Source organism: Pyrus communis, chromosome 3 (genome assembly GCF_963583255.1).
Source record: "Pyrus communis chromosome 3, drPyrComm1.1, whole genome shotgun sequence".
Lineage (NCBI taxonomy): Eukaryota > Viridiplantae > Streptophyta > Magnoliopsida > Rosales > Rosaceae > Pyrus > Pyrus communis.
The window spans coordinates 12,864,904-12,891,383 of NC_084805.1; the positions used below are offsets into that span (position 1 = coordinate 12,864,904).

General features: G+C 38.4%; 1 pseudogene; it reads right to left on the reverse strand.

Moving 5' to 3' along the window:
- Positions 1-11,745: 11,745 nt before the first annotated feature.
- Positions 11,746-16,075, reverse strand: LOC137728194 (disease resistance-like protein DSC1; annotated as a pseudogene).
- Between the last annotated feature and the right edge of the window lie 10,405 nt (positions 16,076-26,480).

The window sequence follows — 26,480 nt, forward strand, 5'->3', positions numbered from 1 at the left end:
TAGGGGTGGAGATACTTTTGGCCAATTACTGTTCATTGGGTCTAAAATTGTTCACTAAGTAGATTAAATGGGCTAAGTACTGTCACATTTTTTTAGGGGTGGGGTTGCTCTAAGAGCACTTCCACCCCTAAAAAGCCCTTCGGACAATGGGCAATTCAATCCCCAAAGTGAATGCTAATTGTCTTTAGTAAACAGTAATTGTCCAAGTGCATATCCACCCCTAAACTAGATAGCCCAGACAATTCGTATTAAAATATTATTAATTTTTTTTAATAAAATAATAAAAGATAATTTATTTTTAATTTTGGATGACAATAAAAGACTGGTTGAAAGTATTTGAAAATATTGAAATGTGGTGTAAGGTGGAAAAACATGGTCAGGTATTATAGAAAATAAATTTTTTATATATTTTTTGTATTTTCAATTAATTTTTATGATTTTTTTATAAGTTTTTGTATTATTAATTGCAGCTGACGTCAGTTTTGCATCATAAGGCCTAGGGGTTTGGCTAGTCGATTTTAGCCTTGGTGAGTAACTGGGCTCCCCTAGAGCCCAATGGATTGGAATGGGGTGTAAGAGTTCTTGTTTTTTTTTGTGTTTTGGGGGGGGTGGGGGGGGGGGGGGGGTGTGGCGGGCGAATGAGGGGATTTAATCTACTCTCCTGTAGGGAATATGATAAGGTTAGAAGTGCTATAAGAGCACTTCCAATGTGTAAAGGCTCCCCTTAGCAATAGGCAATTAAATCCCCCCAACTGAATAGCAACTACCTTTAATGAATAGTAATTGCCTATTGCATCTCCACCCCTCGGGGAGGGGGGTGAGGGGTGTGGCGGGCGAAGGAGGGGATTTAATCTACTCTCCTCTAGGGAATATGATAGGGTTAGAAGTGCTATAAAAGCACTTCCAATGTGTAAAGGCTCCCCTTAGCAATAGGCAATTAAATCCCCCCAACTGAATAGCAACTACCTTTAATGAATAGTAATTGCCTATTGCATCTCCACCCCTCTACTGAATAGCCCAAACAATTCGTACTAAAATATTAGTATTTTTATTATAAAATAATAAAAATAATTTTATTTTTAATTTTGAATAGGATTTTTAAAATAATTTTATTTTTAATTTCGAATAGGATTTTGAACTGATGTCTTCACGTCACGTGTCATTATCTGAAAGTACAATTTTTGTGGATAGATTTTGATAAGATTTTTAACCAATTCCATCGCACGACGTCCTTACCTGTTTAGAATTGTTGAAAATATTGAAATGTGGTATAAGGTGGGAGAAAATGGTAAGGTATTTATAGAAGAAAAAAAATTATAATTTTTTTTTTTTAATTCAAATTTTTTCTGATTTTTAATTTTTATTAACTTAATTAATTTGAACCGGTATATTACAAAAAATTGAAATCTAACAAATTAGATTGTGACACGTGGCCCACCGTAACATTTCTGATTTTTTTCTCTTTTTTTTTAAATTTTTTTAAAGCCAAAAAACCTGGAGCGTTCATCTAGAACTCAAATGGTCCATATTCAATTGTAACTAAGTGGGGTTGACACGTGGGCCCCATTGTCTGAAAATATGTCGGATACGTGCCCCTACGCCCGTTGCCCACGCGCTTGACACAAATTTGTTTAGAACATGGCTAACGTAAGACTGACGTTATTTCCCCCCTCAGGCACTAGGGCCTTGGTCACTAGTACAAAAACACACTTGCCCAACGGAAAATTGCACGACGAAGCATATTACTTTGCCCCCAAAACGTTTCACGCGACGTTGACAAAGAAGCATCACGCAATGATGTTTTGTGCGATGGGCCATTAAGGGACGAAGCTTTCCATCGCGCAAAATGTTTTGGACATATGCTGGTCAGTTTTCATTATACTAGGTTTTTGGATTGTTCAATATATGAATGAGAACAATTCAATTTGCCTATTTATATGAATGTTGATTTATTTTATTTGGCTTATTTTATGTTAATTGACAAAAGAAAGATAACTGAATTTTATGAAGCATGTGTTTGCATCTTTAATATAGAACTTGCATTAGCTCCTTTGTATTGTTCGAGGCCATATGTCCATTTTATCGATGTGCACATGAAAAGCATAAGAGTAGACTTAAGTGTGTGTGTGTGTGTGTGTGTGTGTGTGTGTGTGTAAATATATCTTTAATGGAATTAAATTGGTTTGGGTGTAGTCTTGTTGGCAACATTCAATTATGCTGGCATTATTACATGTATGTCTAGATAGCAAATGAATCATTCTTCTTTTTTTGTATATGGGTCCAAAACTTGGGAATGCATATTAAGTATTGTCATGATGAGTGAATTCTTTTCCACTGTAATAATGGTACTTATGGGGATATATATATATATATATATATATATATATATATATATATATATATATATATATATATGTTCCATTTTCCAATTATTACACTTATGTTTAATAAGAAATGATATATTGTGACTGTTTTGAACTCTTGTCGAACTAGTGTGTTGAGATATAGTTGAAGTAGAATTAATTGTGAAGCCGAGGCTTTTGCTTATAGTATGTTAGGTTAAACTACAACAGAAATTGGGGTTGGTATGGACAGTTTACTTATTAGATTAACCACAAGAAAAGTCACAAGGGGTCTTGTCAACCTCATTTGAGAGTTCACCATGGATGGTCTTGCTTGGTATATTCGCGATGGGGGGCGTATGGTTTTCATGGGTGATCATGCTTGGTATATCATCGATGGATGACCACTGCTTGCACAATTAGACTATGCATATGGTTCTGCTTGGTATATCCACAATGGGAGACCATACGCATTCTCGAAGTGATCATGCTTGGTATATCTGCGATGGGTGATCAGTACCTAGAGTTAGGATATGGTCCTACTTGGTATATCCACGATAGGTGATCACTGCCTACCTAGGGTTATGAGGATTAGTTGCACTTGGTATATTTTGATAGGCGACCATTTTTTAGTTGGATTTCGTTGAGTGGTCTGGAATTCCAGCTCTTGTATTGTTTCATTGAGTTACTCAAGAACCCTAGATTCTTGTGAACATAAATTACTTAGGAAAGACACTAGTGTTTGCAATGTTATTACTTGGAATTCAGGTATGGAATTAGAGAGATTTGCTTTATTATAGGTTGTGAGTTGATACTTGATCCTATTGGTTGATTAGCGTAATAGTATGCATTTTTGAGTTATGGAATCGATTACTTATAGTCATTGTGAATTTGTGTTGGAAAACATTGTGATATATGTGAATGACGAAATGACAATCTTGGTCGTGAAATGGTTGCATTGAGTAGTCTGCAACTTAATGAATGCTCTTTGGGTACCAATGAATGATTATGGAATTAAATGCTTTTATGTTAGAACGTACTTTGATAAATATTGGAGTTGAATGAAAGGTAAACTACAAACGACTTGATCTTGTCTAGGGTACATAGACAGCCTAACACAAAGGTTAGATGTAGCCTAAAAAATAAAAAAAAGTTACTGCGTGGTTAAAATATTGATTTGTGTTTTGACCATGTCTCGGAGGCGTGAACATGACACATGAACAGGTATTTGGTGACGTCAAGTGTCGATCTTAGACGTATCTCGGGATTAGGGCATGACAATACATGTAAGTATATCTAAATCAAAGATAATATCATTTTCTTCATTGCCTAGTCTAGTTGAACTTGGAGACTATGTCACATTGTCATATGGTCCTGAAATGGTTGATTGTAAGCAATTAAAGGGAATTTCAAGAGAAATAAGAGTTATCAAACATGTTGTGTAAAATGTATTGGTTGAGTGGGCCACATGGAAGGCAATTAGGCACCACACTAGCTCTGTTAATCAAAATACTAGGTGGCGCAATCTGAATGCCCAACAAGTGAAAAAAAAAAAAAAAAAAAAAAAAAAAAGGAAATAAAAAAGAGTTGGAGTTGATGTGACTTTGTCACATGGAAGTTGGAGGGAGAAATGAGTTTCTCTCTTCTTCCTTGGAACCAAGAACGACAAAAAGCAGCTATGCATTCTTTTCTCTTGGAGTTTGAAAACAAAGGATAATTTCTTATTAGTTTTTTTCTTTAAAACAAAAAAAAAAAAAAAAAACCCAAGCTGAAAGCCTTAGCGCTCCTCGATCACGTCTAGGTGAGTTTAAGCCTTCTCCCACTAAGCATAGCGTTTCCATCACTGCCCTGCCTCTAAAGCCGCCTAGGTGTATCCAAGGCACGCTTTGTAAAACACTACTTAAATGTAATTAAATACTACAGAAAATGACTAGGGAGAAGTGCGTACCCTTAATGGTATTGGAAGAAAATCACGTACGAAGACATATCCCTAGGCCTAAATAGAAAAGGGATCTTCTCTGGATCCCTTCCTCTTAATCCACCAAGTCCAAGGATCCGGGCCATTGAAATTTGATCTAATGGCTAAAGTTATTATAGCTTTTAAAGTGGGCCCCTATTATCAAATTTCAACGGCCTAGATCCTCGGACTTGGTGGATTAAGAGGAAGGGATCCGGAAAGGATCCTTTTTCGGCCTAACAAACCCAAAGTGTCCTCAGCCACAAGGCTTACAAGTTACTACAACATGAGGGACATCGGCTGCCACATTTTGCTATCTAGAAACATGGATGATCTTATTAACAAATGAAAGTTAACAGATGAAGGAAAAAGAAGGCGTCAAGATTGAAGTTTTAGAGAAAGAACTATAACACTAGAGAGAGAAATGAAGAAGAAACTGTTGAGCTTTCGATTCATTGAGAGAGATTACACATTGCTATATATAGCAGCAAACCCAGGGCTTATTAGCCGTTACAACCAACTAACAAAACTAATTGACTCCTAACAAACTTTAGCCAATCTAACAGCTTTTAGCTGACATGGACAATGTCTAATACAATTGTGACATTTGTACACTCATATTCCTTCACTTATCATCCCCCCTCAATCTCAACTAGGGAAACCAAGTTTGAGATTGCAACAATGTTTGACAAATGTTGGTCCTGTAATCATTTGGTTAAAATATCTAATGTTTAGTCCTCTGTTGAAATGTACTGAACCATAAGATATTTCCTTTATGTTTTCTCTCTTACAAAGTGAAAGTATGTGTCAAGGTGCTTGATCCTAGTGTGAAACATTATATTTAAACACAAGGCTAAAGCTGATAGGTTATCGCAATGTAACAATGGTGGATCTGGAATGAATTGATGCAAGTCTTTCAACAGAAGTCTTATCCACACCATATCTGCAACACAATAAGCTAATGCTTTGTATTCTGCTTCAGTAGGTCTTCAAGAGACTGATGCTTGTTTCATTGATTGCCAAAAAATTGGATTGTTCCCCATATAGACTACAAAACCAGTGACTGATCTCTTTGTATTTGGATCAGCTGCCCAATCAGAACTTGAGAAGGTAGTTATGGACTGATCTGTTGATGCTGAAAAAGTTAAACCACATTGAATGGCACCCTAAACATATTTCAAGATCCTTTTAACAAGACCAAAATGTAATCATGTATTGACATGCTAGATTAACAACATAAGCCAAATCTGGTCGAGTAAAGGTTAAGTATTGAAGTGCACCAACTAAACTTCTAGACATAGTTGGATATGATAAAGGTGTCCCTTCAGATGCTAAGACTTGAGTGTGTGGTTTACACGGAATTGTAGTTGGCTTACAACTATTCATTCCAGCTTTATGTATTAAGTCATGTGCATACTTGGATTGGTTGACGAATATATTGCCGTTCTCCTTATATTGTATCTATAATCCCAAAAAATAAGACAACATTCCCATATCTTTGAGTTCAAAAACTTCATTGAGTTCTTGAATAACAGCTTGAACTTTCACAAAATTGGAACCTGTCGAGATAATGTCATCCACATACAATAAAAGGGCAATCACATCCACTCCATCATGCTTCACAAACAAACTATTATTAGACCGTGGCATTTGAAATCCCATAGCAGGTAAATAGCCTGTGAATTTTACATTCCAGGCTCTTGGTGTCTGCTTCAATCCATGTAAGGACTTTACTAACTTGCAAACATAATCTGGAAGTATGGGATCCACAAACCCCTGAGGTTGCTTCATGTACACCTCTTCTTCTAACTCTTCATCCAGAAACGCATTTTTAATATCAAGTTACCTTAATTCCCAATTGTGAGTTGCTGAAAGTGAAATGATAAGCTTGACAGTTGTATGTCTTACAACTGGACTAAATGTTTCAAAATAGTCCAAGCCAAGTTCTTGAGTATACCCTTGGGCTACCAACCGAGCTTTGTACCTTGAAATTGTTCCATCAGGATTTTTCTTCAATTTATACACACATTTGCTGCCAATAACAGACCTATGAGTTGGTGGAGGGACCAACACCTAAGTACCTTGATTTTTCAATGCATCAAATTCTTCTTGCAAGGTATTTTGCCAATTACTATTTGTTGCTGCACTTGAAAATGAAGTTGGTTCTGCTACATTATTACCTTATGCCAGGAATCAGAAACCATTATAACAGACATCTTGAGCGTCAAGCTTGAGAGATTGCAATTCAGGTAAAGTTACTAAGAAAGTTGCATAATTTCTTCTTGAGATAGTGCCAGTCTGCAACATTTTTTGTATCTTCTATGTATGTATATTAGAATGTACATGATCACTAGATATAGGAGGATCAAAGGGAAAAATTACCTCTAATTGTGCAGGATCTAGGATAGGTAACATTGGAGCTGTAATTGAAGGTGAGTTTGATGAGTGAGTTGTTTCAGATGCTTATGTGGCAGAAGAACCCCTTGTTGCAGACAAGTTTCTATCAGAATCCATTGAAGAGTTTGAGGGAGTAATAGCCATGCTACTATGATTCAAATTCAAAGATTGAGATTTTGATCTTCTAGACACAGATTCTTCTGGTAAAGTGACTATAAATGGATCATTTGATAATTTGGATGCTTGAACATGACCTGAAACTTAACTAGATATTGGAGTCTTCTATGGGAACGCATCTTCATCATGTATTACATGTTGAGAAGTAATGAATTTGTGAAATGGTATGTGATAACACACTACTCCCTTGTAACCTATAACATATCCAACAAATACACACAAGGAGGCTTTTGGTTGGAATTTGTTTTCTATATAAGATCTAATATATGGATATACTGCAGTACTAAAGACTTTTAGACCCTGCAATTGTGGTTTACATCCAAATAATTGTTGATAGGGTGATTGCATTCCTAAAACCTTATATGGCATTTTATTTATGACGAAAACAGAATGAGCATATGCATGAAACCATAGCTCTTGAGGCATATGTGCAGTGGTTAACAATGTTATTGCAGTTTCCACAATGTATATGTGCTTCCTCTCAGCTATTCCATTTTGCTTAGGGGTATATGGACATGATACCATATGTACAATGCCTCTATTTTTGAGAAATTCATCAAATCTGTGACTAACATATTCTCCCCCACCATCTGTTTGCAGGCATTTAATACCAGTACCAAACTGATTAAGAACAAGATTATAAAATTTCTGAAAGACATCAAACACTTCTGATTTATTGATCAATGCGTATATCCATACATATCTGATAAACTAATCAACAAAACTCACATTGTATTTGTAACCCTCTATGAACTTTGTAGGTGAAAGACCCTAAAGATTAGAATGGATCTTTTGAAAAGGAAAAATACAAGACTCTTTTCTATCTACAAATGGTAATCTTGACATTTTCCTAGAAATACAAGCTGAACACAGATGTTGTTTATCATCAACAAAACTAACTATATCAGAATTCTTCAACATTGCTAGAATGACCACACCTTTGATGCCATAATGTAGACTTCCCTTTTTGACCAAGCAACCTCATATAATCCTTTGCTGTAGACACTGGACCCTTTGTAAGTAGCTTTGTTGGTATCTGAAACAACTCACCATCATTACTCATTCCTTGGTAGATTACACTTTTGGTTACCTTGTCCTGCACAAAAAAATTAGTTTCATCATAGATGAACCAACAATAATTGTCTTTACACAATTGTTTTACTGATAGTAAACTGGCAACAATGGTTAGAACATGTAGAACATTTCTCAAAACTAATGAATTTGGTATAATGTATAATTTTGCAGAAACAATATGTGTAATTGTCAAACCTTCACCATTGCCAATAATGATTTTATCATTGCCTTCAAAAGGTGTGACATTTTGCAGTGAATGTACATTAGCTATCATGTAATGAAATGCTCCAGTATCTACTATCTGAGAATCATTGGGAAGAACTGACTGTGATGCTTGAAATGTTTGTGGTGCTTGAAGAAACTATGGAGCTTGAGCTTGCATAGCATTTAAGGAAAGAGCAGGTGCAGAACCTTGATACACAAAATTGTTTCTATGATGATAGTCTAGAGCACTATAACCTCTTTTTCCACAGATTTGACACTCTAGTACATGTCCCATAGAGTTAGGATTAGTTTACCTCTTCTAGGAATTTGGTGTTGTATGTCCCCTCTTTGAACATTTAGGGTTTAGGGTGCAGAACCTTGATACGCAAAATTGTTTCTATGATGACAGTCTAGAGCACTATGACCTCTTTTTCCACAAATTTGACACTCCAATACATGTCTCATAGAGCTAGGATTAGTTGACCTCTTCTAGCAATTTGGTGATGTATGTCCCATCTTTGAACATATTTGACATTCAGGTACAATGTTTGCCCTTGCTTCTATATTTCCACCCCAAGTCTACCATGATCCAGTTGACTGCCTGTTGCCAAAAGTCTGACCTCTCCCATTTGGTGGCTTGTAAGTTCCATTCTTATTTGACTTTGGACCATAATATTATCTTAATCCAGTATTCAAACTCACATTATTAGAATTTGGAAACTGCCTTGGTGGTCTAGCATGTCCAACAAAGCCATAGTTATTTGAAAAATCTGGTATTGATGGTATAAGAAATGGTGGAGCATCCATGTATTGATTTCCCAAGTATGGAGAATAACCCTGTTATGGAAATGGCATATGAAGATACGCTTAAGGAGCAACATTTGGAATAGCAGGATATAGACCTTGCTGTGGATAAGGCACAGATGACATCCCAAAGGTAGGAATACCATTTTGAACTCTTGTAATTGTACCACCAGTAGAGAATGGTACACCATTAGAGTGACTTGAAGATCCATGGGACATACCAGAGTCTTATGACATACTAGAACCCTATGATAATGATGAACCAACAGACCCTTGCATATACAAACCAGAGAAATTATTTGACAGACTATTAACCATAGACTCATTCTCGCTTTCTGCACAGAGTCACTGTTCCCTAAACTCTCTTAAGGAAATTGAAGTATCCCTTGTAAGTATGATAGTCCTTATGGTCAATTGAATACTCCCTTAGCAAACCAGACAAAGCAGTAACAACAAAGTCATTGTCTGACACAAATTCTCCAGCAACAAGCAACTGTTCTTTAATATTCTTGAGCCTAGACAAATATTGTTCAATTGAATCAGCTCATTTTTGTATAGTTTGAAATTCTACCTTTAGTGTGTTCACTCTTGCTTTTGAAATGGAAACATATCTATCTTGTAAACTAGTCCATGCCTCATGTGCAGTTTTACATCCCAAAACATGCTCTATAACTTCATTAGATAATGTTGCAATAAGCAAACTTAACAGTGCCAAATCAGTTGACTCCCACTCAAGATAAGCATTTGTAACTTCACTTGTAACCCCATGCTCAGTGTGTATAACAAACTTTGGTGGACAAACAGCAGTGCCATCAAAGTGATCAAATAGTTTGTATCCTTTTACAACAAACTTGAATTTCCCACTTAGAAAAATTCTTATCAGTCAACTTTATAGTTAACATTCCTAACAGCCCTTCTATTTTCATTGATGATGATGATGCCATCTTTATACAAAAAACTCAAACTATCAAGAAATACTCAAAAACGGCTTTGTGCCAACAAATCTTCACAATGAACAGAAAATCACAGAAATGGCTTCGTGCCTTCAAACAGACAACTCACAAAATGGCTTTGTCAACCAAACAATTACAAGAAATTCAAGATTATCAATCAATGACTTTATGCCCACAAATCTTTAACTATTAATGGCTTCGTGCCTCAATCTTTAACTATTGAACGATACAAAAATCATAGACTACACTACAAGATTCAGGATAAACCCACAACCAAAATTTCATATAGCACAGAGAAATACTAGAGAAACGAATGAGCCGAGAAATATAAGAGCCATATCACCTGATCCAAGCTTTAATTCTCCAGAAACATAACTCAAATCGTTAATCGCCAATCACCATTGATGCAAATTGTAGCTTTCAGACTCTAAGAACAAATCCCAGAAATCAATCAGAGAGCCCAAAAAAACAACGAACCATAGTAGAATTGTTGGCTCAATACCATAATAACATATGAAAGTTAACATATGAAGAAAGAAGAAGACATCAAGATTGAAGTTTTACAGTCTTCTTCTATTTTTAGTTTGAGCAACATGGCATCAAATTTCTTAGAATCTTGGGTATACTGTTTGGGTTAATATTTGAATTTTGGGCTGCAAGTGTGTGGAAGCCCAAAAACACCAATTAAAGGAAGACTTGCCCGAAGCCCAACATCAAGCCCAAAGACAAATTGGCGCATTCCCATTAATGCATAGGCCATGTGCCTATGATTTAAATGTCAAGTGATGGGGACTAACTCACAATCAGCCAAAAAGCATTTTTTTAGTGGCAATACAAGTAAAAAGCTAATGACTCACTACCCTTCAAATGCTTTCGGCCAAGAGCAAAGCTACAGCAGTCGGGCTAATCTGCCTATAATAAGAAGAAGAGGCCCCAGAGACAAGGACACTCAACCAATCAAACAAACAAACATACAAACTCTGCTCTCAAGCCAGATTTGCATCTAAAAGCTGTAATTAACCCAGATCTCAATCCTTTTCAAGATCATTCCCCACAAAAGCCATCTTTTATCTAGTTTAGAAGCTCTTCTATCACCCCTCTTGGTATAGTATCGATTCCCTCGTGTAAACTTGTTTACCATCCATCCCTTCTTAGCATATAAACCCTGTAAACTCAAAAGAGAAGTGATTGCAAAAAGTTCAACCATGCCAAACAAGGTGAAATCTTACTCAAAACTCTTTGTTTGTTTTATAAGTTAATAGATCTACTGCTTAATGTATTCTCCAACATGTATTCAAGTCATATCCATCTGTTTTCTTACTTTAAGAGTCTCATTTGTACCTGGATCTGGTCACATTAATGAATACGCCTTCATTTAAAACCAATCAAGAGCCGAGTAGATGACTTAAGGGGATCTAGACTCCCTTATTCGAACATACAAGACTATGAATTGAAACTCCTTGGTCACAAGGCAAGAAAAAAAACTTAATGTGGACTTAACTCATCCACGACAATCCTTTGATAACAAGAAGTCTGAGTAACTTGGGGCGCAAGTAATCAACTAAACACACTTCTACATCTACTATATTGAGATAACAGTGACACGCCTAGCACTCAGTTAGTTTTGATTGCGAGCCTCAAGGCCTACACCTAAGGCCCTACAAAGGCACCTTTCAAAACTAACTCTATCCTCTTCTTGTAGTACATTAGCAAACAAGAGCCCGACTACACATCTAAAGTGCCAATCCCTTGGGGAGCTATGCTAAGAGCCGAGGAGCCCTCTCCGGAAAAATCTTCGCCCGAACACATACAATAGGCAGCTCCCACACCTTTTCACCTAAACTTCGGAAGAGTTAACAGCTATGCCATGATGGTCTATTAGGTAGAACTCAACAGAGGCCTCTGTGACACCGTTGAGAAAAGCACTGGAGTATTTTGCTCCCCCACAAGGGAAAAAGTGTTATACCACATAAACACGTGATCCGAGTTGAAGTTGTAGTCATTGAATTCTCCGAAGTTGTTTTCACCCCACATCTGACCAGGCAACACACAATCGAATTCATGGTTTTCACCACTATTGGCTTTGAATTTGGATTTACATCCAAACTTGAAACCTTTCAACATTGTAGTTTTTGAATGCAACAACAAGAGATAGAGCAAAACCCAAGAAATCAGTGCCAAACCAATTTGGGGGAAACTTGATAATTATGGAAGATCCCTCATTTTGATAGTTAAACCAATTTGGAATTTCATTCCCTGAACATACAATGGTGACCAAAGATCTTGTAGCAAAATATTCCTGTATCATGATTATTTGTTAGAAAACAGAGAAACTCAGTTACCAGAGAGAGAGAGAGAGATATGTACATAATTTTCTTCTTCTCGACAGTGTGATAATGCAGATGCCATCACAATAATTGTAAGTTGTGTGTCAGCCATTATGTTACTGCCTCCTGATCTAATTATATGCAATTAGAAAATATACGTATCATTAATGGGCGTAAAGATCGACATTCATCCCTGCCTCGTGTGAGTGGAGTTCTTGAACTTGACACTGTCTTCAATGATGTACAGGCATGTGCTTCAACAGAAAATAGCATCAATGGTAGCTCTGGTATAGATTGAAGGCACTTGCAATTGGTTAAGAGCAGGCGGTACAACCCAGAAGCTTGTTTGATGCTTGAAGGTATGCTCTCAATCATGGTTCCACTTAGATCTAAATCTCGTAATGAGGTTAAGCAAATGAGGCTTGAAACTAATGTACTGCAATAACTAAGGTTTATTACCTCCAAAGAGCCCAAACCGACTGCGATTGGGGGAGGGAACTTTTTAAGTTTCAAACAACAATCGAGGCTGAGAAACTTAAGACAGTTCAAATTGTAGATGTTGTTCCGAACAAGCTCAAGATTTTTGCACCCATAGGGCTTTAACGTTTGGAGCCCAATTAGATTTCCTATCAACAATGGTAGCTCTTTGATGGCTGTTCTTTCTAAAGAAAGATACTCCAGATGTTCCATAGGCTCCAAAATTTCAGGAAAGTGTTCAAATTTAGAGCAACCAGTGAGTTCAAGCACCTCAAGAGATTTCAACTTACAAATGTATGTCGGGAGACTGGAAAGCCTTTTGCAATTTTGCAGAAAAATTTTACAGAGACCAAAGAGACACTCGATCGATGATGGTAATACTTCTATTGTTGTCCCAGTCATATCTATCAAGCTTATATCCCTTGGAAGCTCCCAAACCTTTCCAAGAGATGAGCAGCCTATCAGATTAATAGTGCCAGCAACCTGCAGCTTACAGCTGCTGCTTGGAAGATTCTTTAGGTCTTCACAATATTGAATATCCAAACACGAAATTCTTTCATGGGACCAAACAGATGAAGGCAATTCCTTGATTGCAGTCTGAGATAATAATAATGATTCGATATTTCCTGGCATCTCTGGCAGATACATGAGATTCGAGCAGCCTCCTAGGTGAAGATGTCTAAGCTTGCCAAGCGATTGAAAGTAAGATGGAATTTGAACCAAACTTGTACAGCAACGAAGATCTAGATGCTCAATCTTTCGACTCTCAGAGAGATCTGGAACTTCAGTAAGATGTTTGGAGAAACTAAGATCAATCACTTTTTAAGTTCGTGAGACACTGTAACAAAATGCAAGAATTAGTAACTTAGCCTGAATAACTTCCACACCACATTTTCTATTAGAACTAAGATAAGCATTTATACCTGGCCTCGATTCACAAGCTTCTCAACTTGATTGTGGGGCATGTGAAGCTCAACGACGTTTTCCGGACAAAATTTTGATGGCAAAGATTTTGCAGGCCATCCCTCCCAGTAAAGATAACTAAGAGCATCTGGAAGAGATAAAGACCTGGTTTGGTACTGAGGTGATTCTGAAAAAAACTGGTATAAAAAAAAGCTGGGAGCTGTTTTTGTGTTTGGTAAACATTCAGCTTCAGCTTTTTTTCACAGTTTTGGGTGAAAAAAAACCAAAAACAAGAAGCTGCAAAACCCAGCTTTGAAAAATCGGCTTTTTTTTCACATCTGTTTTATATAAAAGTTTACCAAACACTATAATACTGTTTTTTTTTTTCAAAAGCACTTTTACAAAAAAGTTTACCAAACACTCTGCTGCTTTATTTCACATTCGCTTATTCTCACAGCACAGCAGAATCAGCTTTTTTTCAAAGCACAGCAATACCAAACCAGCCCAAAATACCTTGAGATAGGTAGAGTTTGCTGCAATTCTCGTCAAAGTTACAGTAATTATAAACCTTTAGCAATTTTATATTCCCCATGTTTTTGAAGGCTGCACGACTCAACTTGAGCTTTTTAATCTCCGACATGTTAAAGAATATGCCTTGAACCGCTGCAGTTCCCTGACAATGAACGAGCACAGTATAATTTAGACAATGACGTACAGCAAAACTTTCTCAAAACTACATTCGTAGATCAATTTCCATAAAAAGTTCAGGTTTTTTTAATACAAGAAATTAAATGGATTTGGCCTTACTGTATTATTTTTCAGTACATGATAGACATCCTCAGGAATGTACAACCTATTGCGTTTTCCAGGGTCTTCACCGCACTGTTCATGAACAATCGCCCAACCCATTTCTTGTAGCAAATCATGCATCTCCAGGCAGTTCATTGTGGGAATTGATATAAGGGACTTATCAATGAGATCTCTAATTCCCACTGCAAAGAAACTAACATTCTTTTTGCAAAATCTATATTCATCCCTTTATAAAAAAAAAAATGCTATATCAAGAAATATCTCCTTCTCATTTTCTTCTAATCTGTCATAACTTAGTCGGAACACATTCTGAATTCTTTTGCTGGGAAATTTTTTTCAATTTGTTCAATTCATCTTCCCAGTCTTCTTTGCTCTCGAAGTGAAGGAACAAAGAACCCAAAACTTTAAGAGCTAATGGTATGCCTCCAACATAACCTACCACGATTCTTGACAACTCTGTATAATCTGATATAGTAGAGCTATTTTTGAAAGCATTCAAATGAAAGAGCTCAAGGGCATCATCATGTTGTAATACAGTAACCTTGTATATCTTATCATCGTCGACCTTCTTCTTAAGTATGCGCCTATCCCTGGTTGTTATAATGATTCTACTTCCAGGGCCAAAATGAACATGATCTCCAACTAAAAGTTCTAATTGACTCACATCGTTCACATCATCAAGGACAATGAGGACCTTTGTAGCAAGGAGCTTCTTTTTAACAAGCTCTGATCCTATAGATAAAGTGTCAATATTCAGATTTTCATCGCCTAATATCTTATGAAGAAGTTTATTTCGCATGTGATCTAGTCCATATTTTTCTGAATCCTCCCTAACATTTTGAAGAAAACAAGAAGCTTCAAATCAGAAGAGATGCAGCGATATAGAGCATCAGCAAGGGTGGTCTTGCCAATGCCTCCCATGCCTCAAATACCTACTGTGCAAACATCTAGTGAACGATTCAATTTGCTCAATGCGGCTTTCAATTCCAACTAGGCCCTTTAAATCACTTGAGGATTTGCAAATCAACTTGCTCCAGATATTTTCCACAATTTTCTTGACTAAATCAGCCTCCCTCCTAGCACATAGACAAACAATAATTAGCACTTAAGTATGTCATAACTCTTGTATGAATCAAATAATCACAAGTAGAAGCAATTATCAAACCCCGATAGATTTGCTGCTTGCGTCAAAGCAGCCCTCCACTTGTGCACCTTCTGGAAGTTGTCCTTGAAATGTTCTTCATGTTAAGCAAACGCATCTGCATAACTTCCCTGTTGTTTTCATACATGTGATGGGTTGATGTCGTAAAAAATAGGAAGAACAAAATGTCCATATCTTTCCTTACATAGTAGTATATGGACAAGTTCAGCCAAACACCATTTGGAAGAAGCATAGTCTTTTGAGAAAATGATTGCTGAAAGCCTTGACTTTTCGATTGCTTCCAGAAGGGTAGGTGCAATTTCATCTCCTGTCTCAAGCCTGTCGGCTACGTAGGTTTCGATGCTCTTCCCGCATAAAGCAGTATGAAGATGGCTAGTATATGTATTACGGGTATCCTCACCTCTGAAACTAAGAAATACATCATACTTTTGTAGAGGAGCGATGGCAGCCGCAGCCGCAGCCACAGCAGAAGAAGCATACAAACTCATAACCTGCAAACTTGCTAGTCAAAACATGCAACTGTACCCGAGCCAGCTATTTAATTGTAATATAACGTTGTACTCATGCCAGAGAGTTTTGATATGATATGCTTATATTGTAATACTGAACTATTGCAACAGATTCAATAAAGAGAACATTTAATGTAGCGATATATACATAAGTTCATAAAACATGCAAATTAGATCATGCTCGCTCCAAATTGACTGCATATTTATTTTCACGATAAGAAATGAGGGACCAAAAAATCTCCCCAATTTTGATAAGTTTCGTACAATTGTGACATACAAGAGATTAGTACGAGATATCATACTATCATACCAACTATGTTGTTTTAATAGAGAATTCTCCAAGGGTAAGTCAGGATTACGTCGAAGTGCAGAGAGATTAATTACCTCAGGAAATGTTGAGAAAAAATTGTAATCAAGAACAAGTTGTGGTTCAAGATTGAACTAAGCAAGAGTGCTAGGAAGAAGTTGCAGAGAGATCGCTGCCTTCATTACTAGCTAGGAAGCAAGAGAAGAGAGAAGAGTTTCATGCAGAGACTAAATGATCAGGGTTTAATTTCTGTGCCAAGAAACTTTCAACCATTAGCCAAAGTCAAGAAAAGGGAATCATATACATATAAAACCCAAGACATGGCCGGCAAGCCATTTTGTTCTTCTTCTTTTTCTTTTCTTTTTTTCCTGTTCTTTAGATCTATCATTGTCTATTATAATTAAAGGACAAAGTTTGGTATGAAAATTTAAAAATAGTAATATGATTGTCCCGAAACTTCCCGTGTTATTTATCTTGTGGAGAACAATTTTAAAAGGATGCAAGTTCCAATCTTGGAAATGAGGACCCTGTGTGAAAGTCAACTTTATTCAGTATTAGTTTAGATGAAAGTTTGCTATTTGAATTTTTAAATGTACTTCTAATTAGCAACAATCTGACAATGTGTTTGAATTTCCTTAATCATGTCAGTTGCTTATCTATTCTTATCATCATAGGATCCCATCCACTTGCGATTAAGTGGTTGCAACTTGTGATAAGGTGATGGCTGCAATCATAGTGACATGTGAAGTGTGTTGGTCGTTGAACACCAATGCTCAAAGAATGTATAAAGGATGGAAGGATGGCAATCATAACTAAACAAAGATGCATACACAACATGATAAAGGCCCATGTTGGTAAGCACATCTTTGGATCGGCTCAAGACATCTTCAAGCCACTCCCAATAAATCTCAACAAAGACGGTTTCTCCAGTAGTCGGCAAAGTGCTATTCCAAGTCACAGCTCTGCTACGGATGCGATCACCAAGAAGCTCAAACAAAGCCAGTGAATTGTCACAAACATGGTGTGTGGGATTAAAGACAAGAATCCTCGACATACACGCCTTCTTCTTCGTTTTTGGTCGACCAAAATCTTTCACCTCAGAAGATACTTCAGAAGACCATGACTTGATATGCATCGAGTTGTCTTTTGCAGGAAGAACAAGCACCTTAGGGCCAATCAACGGCGCACAAAAGCTTCAATGTTGTTCCCCTATCTTGCGAATCGCCTTCCTTTGCAAGAGTGGTGATGGTATTGCTCTTAAAGCACTTGAAAAATACCATGGCTGCAACAAAACAAATAAAGCAACATAAGCATAAGAGTTGGGCGGCAAAGAAACAAAATTGCTTCACTAAAACGAAAGGCATGGGAGACAAACCTCGTGAGCGCTAGAGGATGACGATGACAAAGTCACAACGACGAAAAGAAATCAACCACAAAGGCTTGAGTAGCATGGCAAAGAGGGCAGCTACAAGACGATCCTTCAATGCATGCTACAGCAGCAAAGAAAACCAAAATGCTACACAATCACACTACACAACCCGCAGCAATTACGCAAGCAGTTTCTTGCACTGCACAACAACGTCACCCCCAAGGGAAAACTGTGACCAAAAGGCACTACACAGCACAAACCTGCTGCAATCTTTTGCATAGCACCACACAGTAAAAAGTGACGCACTGCAACAAACTAGCAAGCAGCCCATGGCAAGCACAACAGCAAAACCCACGGCAAGGAATTGTGTTGTGGCAAAAACACACACCTAATTGTCCTATAAATAGGGGTCAATTGCTTCCTAATGCTATAAGGGAAAGTACATACCAAATAGCAAAAGGAAAATCAAACCAAGGAAGCACATTCCAACCAAAAGAAGGAAGCAAATTCCAAGCAAAAATGCTAAGGCAAGTTTCAGCCAACAAGGAAAAACATGCTGTTTTTTGCAACCAAAAATCAGCAAAGAGAAGAAAAGGAAACAAAAAATAAGGAAAAGGCTTAAAATTTTCCAAAACATCAAAGAAACAACTCCCTCCTTGCCATGGAAAACAAAAAGGGAAAGAAAATTGCCCTCCTTGCAATGGAAAACAAAAGGGGAAAGAAAAAAATGTCCCTCCTTGCCGTAGAAACCAAAAGGGGAAAGGAAAAATGCTCCCTCCTTGCCATGGGAAAAGAAATGGGAAAGAAAAAAAATGAAAATCTTACTTACCCAAGGAAAACATCAAAGCTTTCCAAAACCTTGAAGGAAATCGTCAAAGCTTTCCTAAAACCTTGAAGGAAATCATCAAAACTTTCCAACACTTTAAAGGAAATCACCCTTATTACCAAAATTGAAGGAGGTTCCTACCTAAGGAAGGAAAAACATTTTTCCAACAACCACAAGGAAAAAAATTCAAAATGCACCAAATGTATTTTGTCGAAATTATGGAAAATCAATACGCACAATAAGTATGTGCCAATTTATCCATTTCCAAAATTTCTTTCAAGATCAAGCCTCCATGGCTCTTGAAGATAAAAATTTTCATTTCTTTAAAGATCATGTCTCTATGGCCCTTGAATTAAATTTTCATTTCATTCAAGATCAAGCCTCTACAGCCCTTGAAGAGAAAAATTTCATTTCATTCAGGATCAAGCCTCAACGGCCCTTGAATTAAATTTTCATTTCATTCAAGATCAAGCCTCAACGACTCTTGAAGAAATGTTTCATTCAAGAAATATGCCTCAACGGCCCTTGACGAAAGTCATCATTTCCATTCAAGAAATACGCCTCTACAACCCTTGAAGAAGCAAACTAATTCAAGATCAAGTTTCAATGACCCTTGAGTTAGAACATTCATAATGCAGGACTTCAAAACACGTTTCCTACATGTGACAAGCACATGCCTACAATGCGCCTTGAAGTGGGGGCATTTGTAGACATGTAAATTTCGTTGCATGCAAATGATGCATCACAAACTCCATGTGGCATATGATTCATCACAAATGGACAAGTCATCAATGAAATGTGGCACAAATCAAGCAAAGGAAGTATAAAACATTCACAAAATTTGGCAAAAAGGAGAAAATCCCCCTTAAAATCGGCAAGGGGTCCAAAATCTCTCAAAACCGGAAAGAAAACCAAAGCATCTTCACAAAATAAGCAAGAATTGAAAATTGCTCACAAATAGGCAACAAGGCCTATAAATTTCGGCCAATATAAGGAAGGTGACTAACATTAAGACACAAAACATGCCTAAATCCTCCCATGGATGAATCAAGACACAAATCAAGGCTAAATCCATCCAAAGGCTTTGGAAGTCTATAAATACAAGGACCCAAGACACACAAAGGGATCATAAATTCTACATTCAGAAGAACCTTTGCACAAATCTTTGAAGACTAATACGCTACCAAAGCTCTTTTCAAAGAACTTACTACCAAAGCCAAAACATTCCCTTGAAGAATCAAAAAGCACTTGTGCCGATTCCTTCTAGACTTTGTTGCAAGCTCAAAACTTGTAACAACATTCTTTTCAAGATCAAGTCGTTAAGACCCTTGAACCAACAAAATCTCACACCTACATCACCTTTGCCGCAAGTAACATAAGCTTTGAGGTGAAGACCATCCACGTGTTGTTTCAAACTCAAAACTTGAAGCAATTGTTCAATTGTTAATCCGAGATCAATTCATCACGACCCTTGGATCAACAACCTAGGCATCTACATCAAATTTGAAGACTGAATCAAAGGAAAGTTGTAAACAGAGATTATAACCCTACAAATTCATCAATACAAATCTACTTTGTACATGTGTTCTCGTTTCATTCGTTACAAAATTTTCATGTTTACAAATTTGGCACGCCCGGTGGGACATCTCTGTTTCTCATCTCTATCTTTAAATCCGCAAAAAGCACAAATGGCATCAAGAAAGGATCAAATTGTTCCTGCTACCAACGCAAAGAATAGGAACATCCTTGCCACAAATGGTGGCACTTTGGGCGTCACAACCTGAAGCAAGGCAAAAGCTATCTCTACCGTGCCTTCCACCCCTAAATCAAACCTGCCGAATGATCAAGAGCACCCGAGGCACGAGTCTGTGATCACCTTGGCCTCGCTGAGGGCGCCAAGGGAAGAAAGCCCGAGGAGGTACTCCAAGTCCTTGACTTCCAATGCCAACTCAAGCAGTAGCTCGTATCTCATAGCCATACAAGTCATGACTACTAATGCGACTTCAATCGAATAGCAGCTGGCACAAATGAGCTAAGCAATCGCTAGGCTGACAAGGAGCATGGAAGAAAAAGACTTGCAGATTGCTACCCTCGTCAACCATATGGAGGCACAGCATGACAAGAAAGTTAACCCAAAGATTGATCCACCAAAGAAAGAAATCGACGAAAGAGCCTTTGGTGGAGAAAGTCGAAGAAAAGCTAGAAGTGGATCGAGTTGTGACACTCATGGGATCTCTCTCTATCCAACAACTGTAAAAGATGATCACAAGCGCCATCAAGGCACAATACGAAGGAAGCTTACATAACTCCGTGATGTATTCAAAGGCTTACTCTAAAAAGATTGATGCCTTGAGGATGCCAAGGGGTTATCGGCCGCCAAAATTCATGCAATTAGATGGAAAAGGCAATCTCAAACAACATATTGCCCATTTCATCAAAACCTGCAACAATGCTAGGACGGAAGGAGACTACCTCATCAAGTAATTCGTGTGTGCGCTCGCAATGCAAGGATGAACCTGTTGTCGACTACATCAATAGAAGGCATTTATTAAGTCTGGATTGCAAATATCAGCTTTCTGAAATGTCCGCCATTGAGATACGCGTTCAAGGCATACACTAGGGGTTACATTACATCCTTCAAGGCATAAAACCAAGAATATTTGAGGAGCTGGCAACTCGTTCCCACAACATGGAGCTAAGTATTGCCAATCATGGGAAGAAAAAGCCGATCACCAACTTCAAAAAGGATAAGATGTTCGCCCCAAAGGTAGACAAGACTAGGAAAAAACCCTCCAATGAAGCTTTTGCCATTCATACTACCCCCCATTAAGACCTCATCCGTGCTTGTCAAGATCTCCTCCAAAAACAAAACAAATGAGATGAAGAAAGGTGAGCCTTCTCGCACCCAAAACAAGTACAAAACATCTTGAGGGAGCTGCAGCAAATGACATACCTTTTTCCTGACTCTGACGTGGCTGAAATGTTAGATGACTTGCTGGAAAAGAAGGTGATCGAGCGACTCGAATGCAAGCCCCCTGAAGAGATGAATCGTGTTAACGATCCTAAGTACTGAAAGTACCATCGTATCGTGAGCCATCCTGTTAGCAAGTGCTTCATCCTCAAATAGCTCATCATGAAGCTGGCACAACAAGGGCAAATCGAGCTTGACCTTGAAGACATGGCTGCAATATATACTACTACAATCTTGTTTAGATCCTTCGATCCCGTGCCTATCCAAGTGACATATAACCATTCTCGTCCATGCTCAAGTTACATGGCAACTTCTGGACAACCATCATTGGGGGCAAGCAACCAAGATGCACCTACCGACGATGAAGAAAGGTGGACACTGGTGACCTATAAAAAGATAAGGAAACCAAGACCACAAGCCACACGGCCAATAGTGGAACAAGGGAGAAAGCATCGTCACCGCAACAATAGAAAGCCCAAACGGAACGTAAGAGCTGCTAAGCCAATGTATGCTGGGGAACCTATGGAGCAAGAGTCGCACATTCCCATCTTCTTGCACAAGTACTTCCCAAAGAACTTCTTTCAATATCATGCTACCATTGCCTTTCACATGGTTGAAGTGAAGATAGAAGTGTCCTTAAAAGGAAAAGATATCACCGTTGGGGAAGAGAAGACCATCATGCCCAAAGAAAGCCTGCTGGCATACTTTGGCATCGAGGAAGCACTATGATTGCCCAAAGATATACAAAAAGCACTAGTAGCGATCTTGGCGAGTCCCAACAACCATGAAGTGCAAGAAAGCAAAGATGAAGGCTTGAAGCTTCGGCCACATGAATATGCTAAATGTTATTCTGCCCATGACACAATCAACTTCACTGACAAAGACTTGCTGCTGGGGTCAAAGCCTCACAACTGTCCTATTTTCGTCTCTAAGTATGTGAAAGAGAACAAAATCAACTGCATGTTTGTGGATGGTGGGTCGGCCATAAATATTATGCCAAAGTCAACAATGACCACAATTAGCATTAAGGTGGATGAACCATCCTCAAGCCACCTCCTAATCCAAGGTTTTAACCAAAGAGGACAAAGAGCGATGGGCATGATTTGAGCGGAGATGACCATTGGCGAACTCAAAATAAGCACGTTATTCCACGTGATTGATGCAAGAACGTCCTACAGCTTGCTCTTAGGAAGGCCTTGGATCCACGAGAATGGAGTGGTGCCGTCCACCTTCCACCAATGCCTGAAGTTCTACTAAAAATGAGTAAAGGTAATACAAGGCAACACCAAGCCATTCACCGAAGCCGAATCACACTTCGTGGATGCCAAGTTTTACATGGATGAAGACTTGGTACCCGAAGCTCTTCCAAAAGAAATCAAATCCACACCTAAGAAATAAGAGTGGCAAGCTGTGCCCAAGAAACAAGAAGGGGATGTCATGCCATCTTCAAGCAAAAGCGACAATGAGCCTGCTAAGCCCACAACAATCAAAGGAAGTGTGAGACCCTCAAAAAGACCAAACATACCCATCTTTCGATACATCCTGATGTCGAGAAGAAAGAATGGGTAATCCTCATTCAAAACTGGAACAAGCAAAGCCGACACACAACTACACAAGGACTATGTAAAGCTACTCAAGACAAATGCAGTTTTACCTCTAACAGAGCTAGGCAACGCTAAAGTTTCAAAGCCACCACAAGGTTTCATAAAACCCCTACCAAAAGGAATGAAACCGAGCACCCTTCCAACCAACAGGACCGAAGAAAGTCAAACGCCTAACGCCTATAAACTCATGTCAAAGACTGGGTACGATTTCACCTCCCCTTCAAATCTTGAAAAGAAGTTTCAAACATTGCCAACGATAAAGAACGTGACCTCATCGAGACTCAAAAAAAATTGAATGAGCATAATTACAGAGTTAACAACAACAAAGCTGGACTTGGTCTTCACACCAAATACACTAGTGAAGATTTCAAGGAAAGAGAAAAATGCTAGTGCTCAACACATCAGCGTAAGTGTTGAACAAGATCAAGATGAGCCTAAACCTGTCTCTCAAATGTCTATCTTCGATAGGCTGAATTATTCAAAACCCAGAATTTCGGCACTTGATCGCATTGGTAGCCAAAACTGGACTTTCATCTTCAAACAGCTTAACACAATAACACCCCAAAGCTCTGTGTTCAAAAGGTTGTCAAAACCAAAGAAACAAAGCAATGCGGCTAGCTTTCCTCCACGACGATCGGCCTTGGAAAAACTTGAAGAAACCAAGAAGCCTTCTAGAAAGAGGAAGACGATGCTAAAGGAAGAAAAGCTCCATGGTTTAGCAAAAAAAGACGACATTCGAAGCTCAGTTCCTTCAAGGATGAAACGGCAAGCAACCTTGGAAGTTGACACAAAAGGACAACTAAAGGTAAATAGGTGCACCATCATCCATACTGGCCAATCTTCATGTCAACAAGCCCAAGAGGACGGCATTGAAGAAGAGGTCCAAGCCATCTTCCACATCATGATCCAAGAAGACAAAGAAGACGAAATCCCCGAGGAAACTCAAAGACGCTATCAATCCGAGCTCATCCCATAAATTGAGGGCGAGATTGCCAAGCTAATCAAAGCATGCTTCATTCAAGATGAACAACACCCTAAATGGATCTCCAACATCGTCATTATCCTTAAGAAATCTGGACAAATACATGTTTGCATAGACTTCCGTGACCTCAACGATGCTTGCCCGAAGAACAACTTTCCCTTACCAATCATCGAAATCATGGTGGACGTAACCACTGGCCACGAGGTACTATCATTCATGTATGGTTCCTCTGGGTACAATCAAATCCACATGGCTCCTAAAGATGAGGAACTAATAGCCTTCCGTACTCCAAAAGTATCTACTGCTACAAGGTAATTCTCTTTGGCTTAAAGAACGCTGGAGCTACATATCAACTCGTAATGCAAAAGATCTTCCACGACATGGTACATAAAAATGTAGAATGTTACGCAGATAAAGTGTTTGTCAAGACCAAGAAGAGATACGATCACTTGAAGGATTTACGAATGGTGTTTGACAGACTACGACACTACAACCTCAAAATGAACCCGTTGAAATGTGCATTTGGCGCCACTTCTGGGCCAAGCACTATGGCATTGAAGTGGACCAATCAAAGATCAAGGCCATTTAAAGCATACCTGAGCCAAGGAACCTACACGAGTTGAAAAGTCTACAAGGACAACTTACCTTCATCAGACGCTTCATAACCAACCTTGTTAGACATTGTTAACCCTTCAATCAACTCATGAATAATGACGCTCCATTCATATCGGATGACGTCTGTCGCAATGCCTTCGAGAACATAAAACGGTATATGGCAAGCCTACTTATCTTAGGAGCACCCGTGCCTGGAAAGCCACTTATACTATATATTGCCGCACATAAGGGTTCCATTAGAGCACTTTTGGCACAAGAAAATGAAGACCAAAAAGAAAGATCACTCTACTACCTGAGTAGAACTCTCACTGGTGCCGAGCTCAACTACTCACCTATCGAGAATATGTGCCTTGCCCTAGTCTTTGCCATCCAAAAGCTAAGACACTACAGGCATGCTTACACCATTCACTTAGTTGTTAAAGCTGACTCGGTCAAATATGTTATGTCCAAACCAGTTTTGACAAGACAACTAGCTAAATGGGTGTTACTTCTCAATCAGTATGAGATCATCTACGTCCCAACTAAAGCTGTCAAAGGACAAGCACTGGCAGACTTCCTTACCGATTATCCAATCTCAGCCAGTTGGAAAATCTCAGACAACTTACCTGATGAGGAGGTGTTCTATGTCGACATATTCCCGTCATGGACAATGTTCTTCAACAGATTTGCATGAGCAGACAAAGCAGGGGCAAAAGTAATATTCATGTTACCACAAAGACAAGTACTACCATATTCCTTCCGATTAAGCAAGTTGTGCTCCAACAACGTCGTTGAGTACCAAGCACTGATTATTGGACTCCAAATGGCGATCGACATGGAAATCACAACACTAGAAGTGTATGGCGACTCCAAGCTCACAATCAATCAACTCTTGATTGAATATGAAGTGAAGAAATATGATCTCGTCCCATACTTCCGGCTAGCAACTCAACTGCTACAAATGTTCGAGGCTGTGACGGTAGAACATGTGCTAAGAAAAGAAAAGAAAATGGTAGACGCTCTCGCTAACTTAGCCTCAAGTATGGTGCTAGGAGAAGACAAAGCTGCAGACATGCCAGTTTGCCAAAGATGGGTGATCCCACTCGTCGTTGAAATGCTACTAGACACAAACATCATCTCAGCACTTCCAGTCAATTATGTGATAGAAGATAGGACACAAATTAAACCCTCTTATTGACAATTGTAGTAAAGATGTAAGTAGGGATCGTTCTAGGCCGGGGATAAGGAAGGATTGCTAATCTATTCTAAACTGACTTAAAAACACAAAACTAGGCTTAAAAACACTTAACTAGACTCAAAGAACTTAAAACAAACTAAAAAGATTCAAAACAGCTCAAAACAATCAAATAGACTCAAACTAGACACTAGAACTTACTTTGGACGAAAATTGAATTGGTTTTGACTCAAAACACTTAAAAACACACTTTATGACAGATTCTAACTAATTGGACATAACAAAATAAGGGGGATTGGGTTTTTGACGAATTTGAAGTAAAAACAAGTAAATTGCAGAAACTAAGTAAAGGAATACGAATTTGGATGAATCGATGGGTTATTAGTTAGCTAGAAGGTCTTTCTCCACACATGACACACTTGCATAGAAATTGATTTCTAGTTGCTTTTCCAATAAACCATGAACCTCAACACCCCAGATTAACCGTGACATCACTAATTAACCCTCAGATTGTCCTTAAGTCATTGAATTGGATG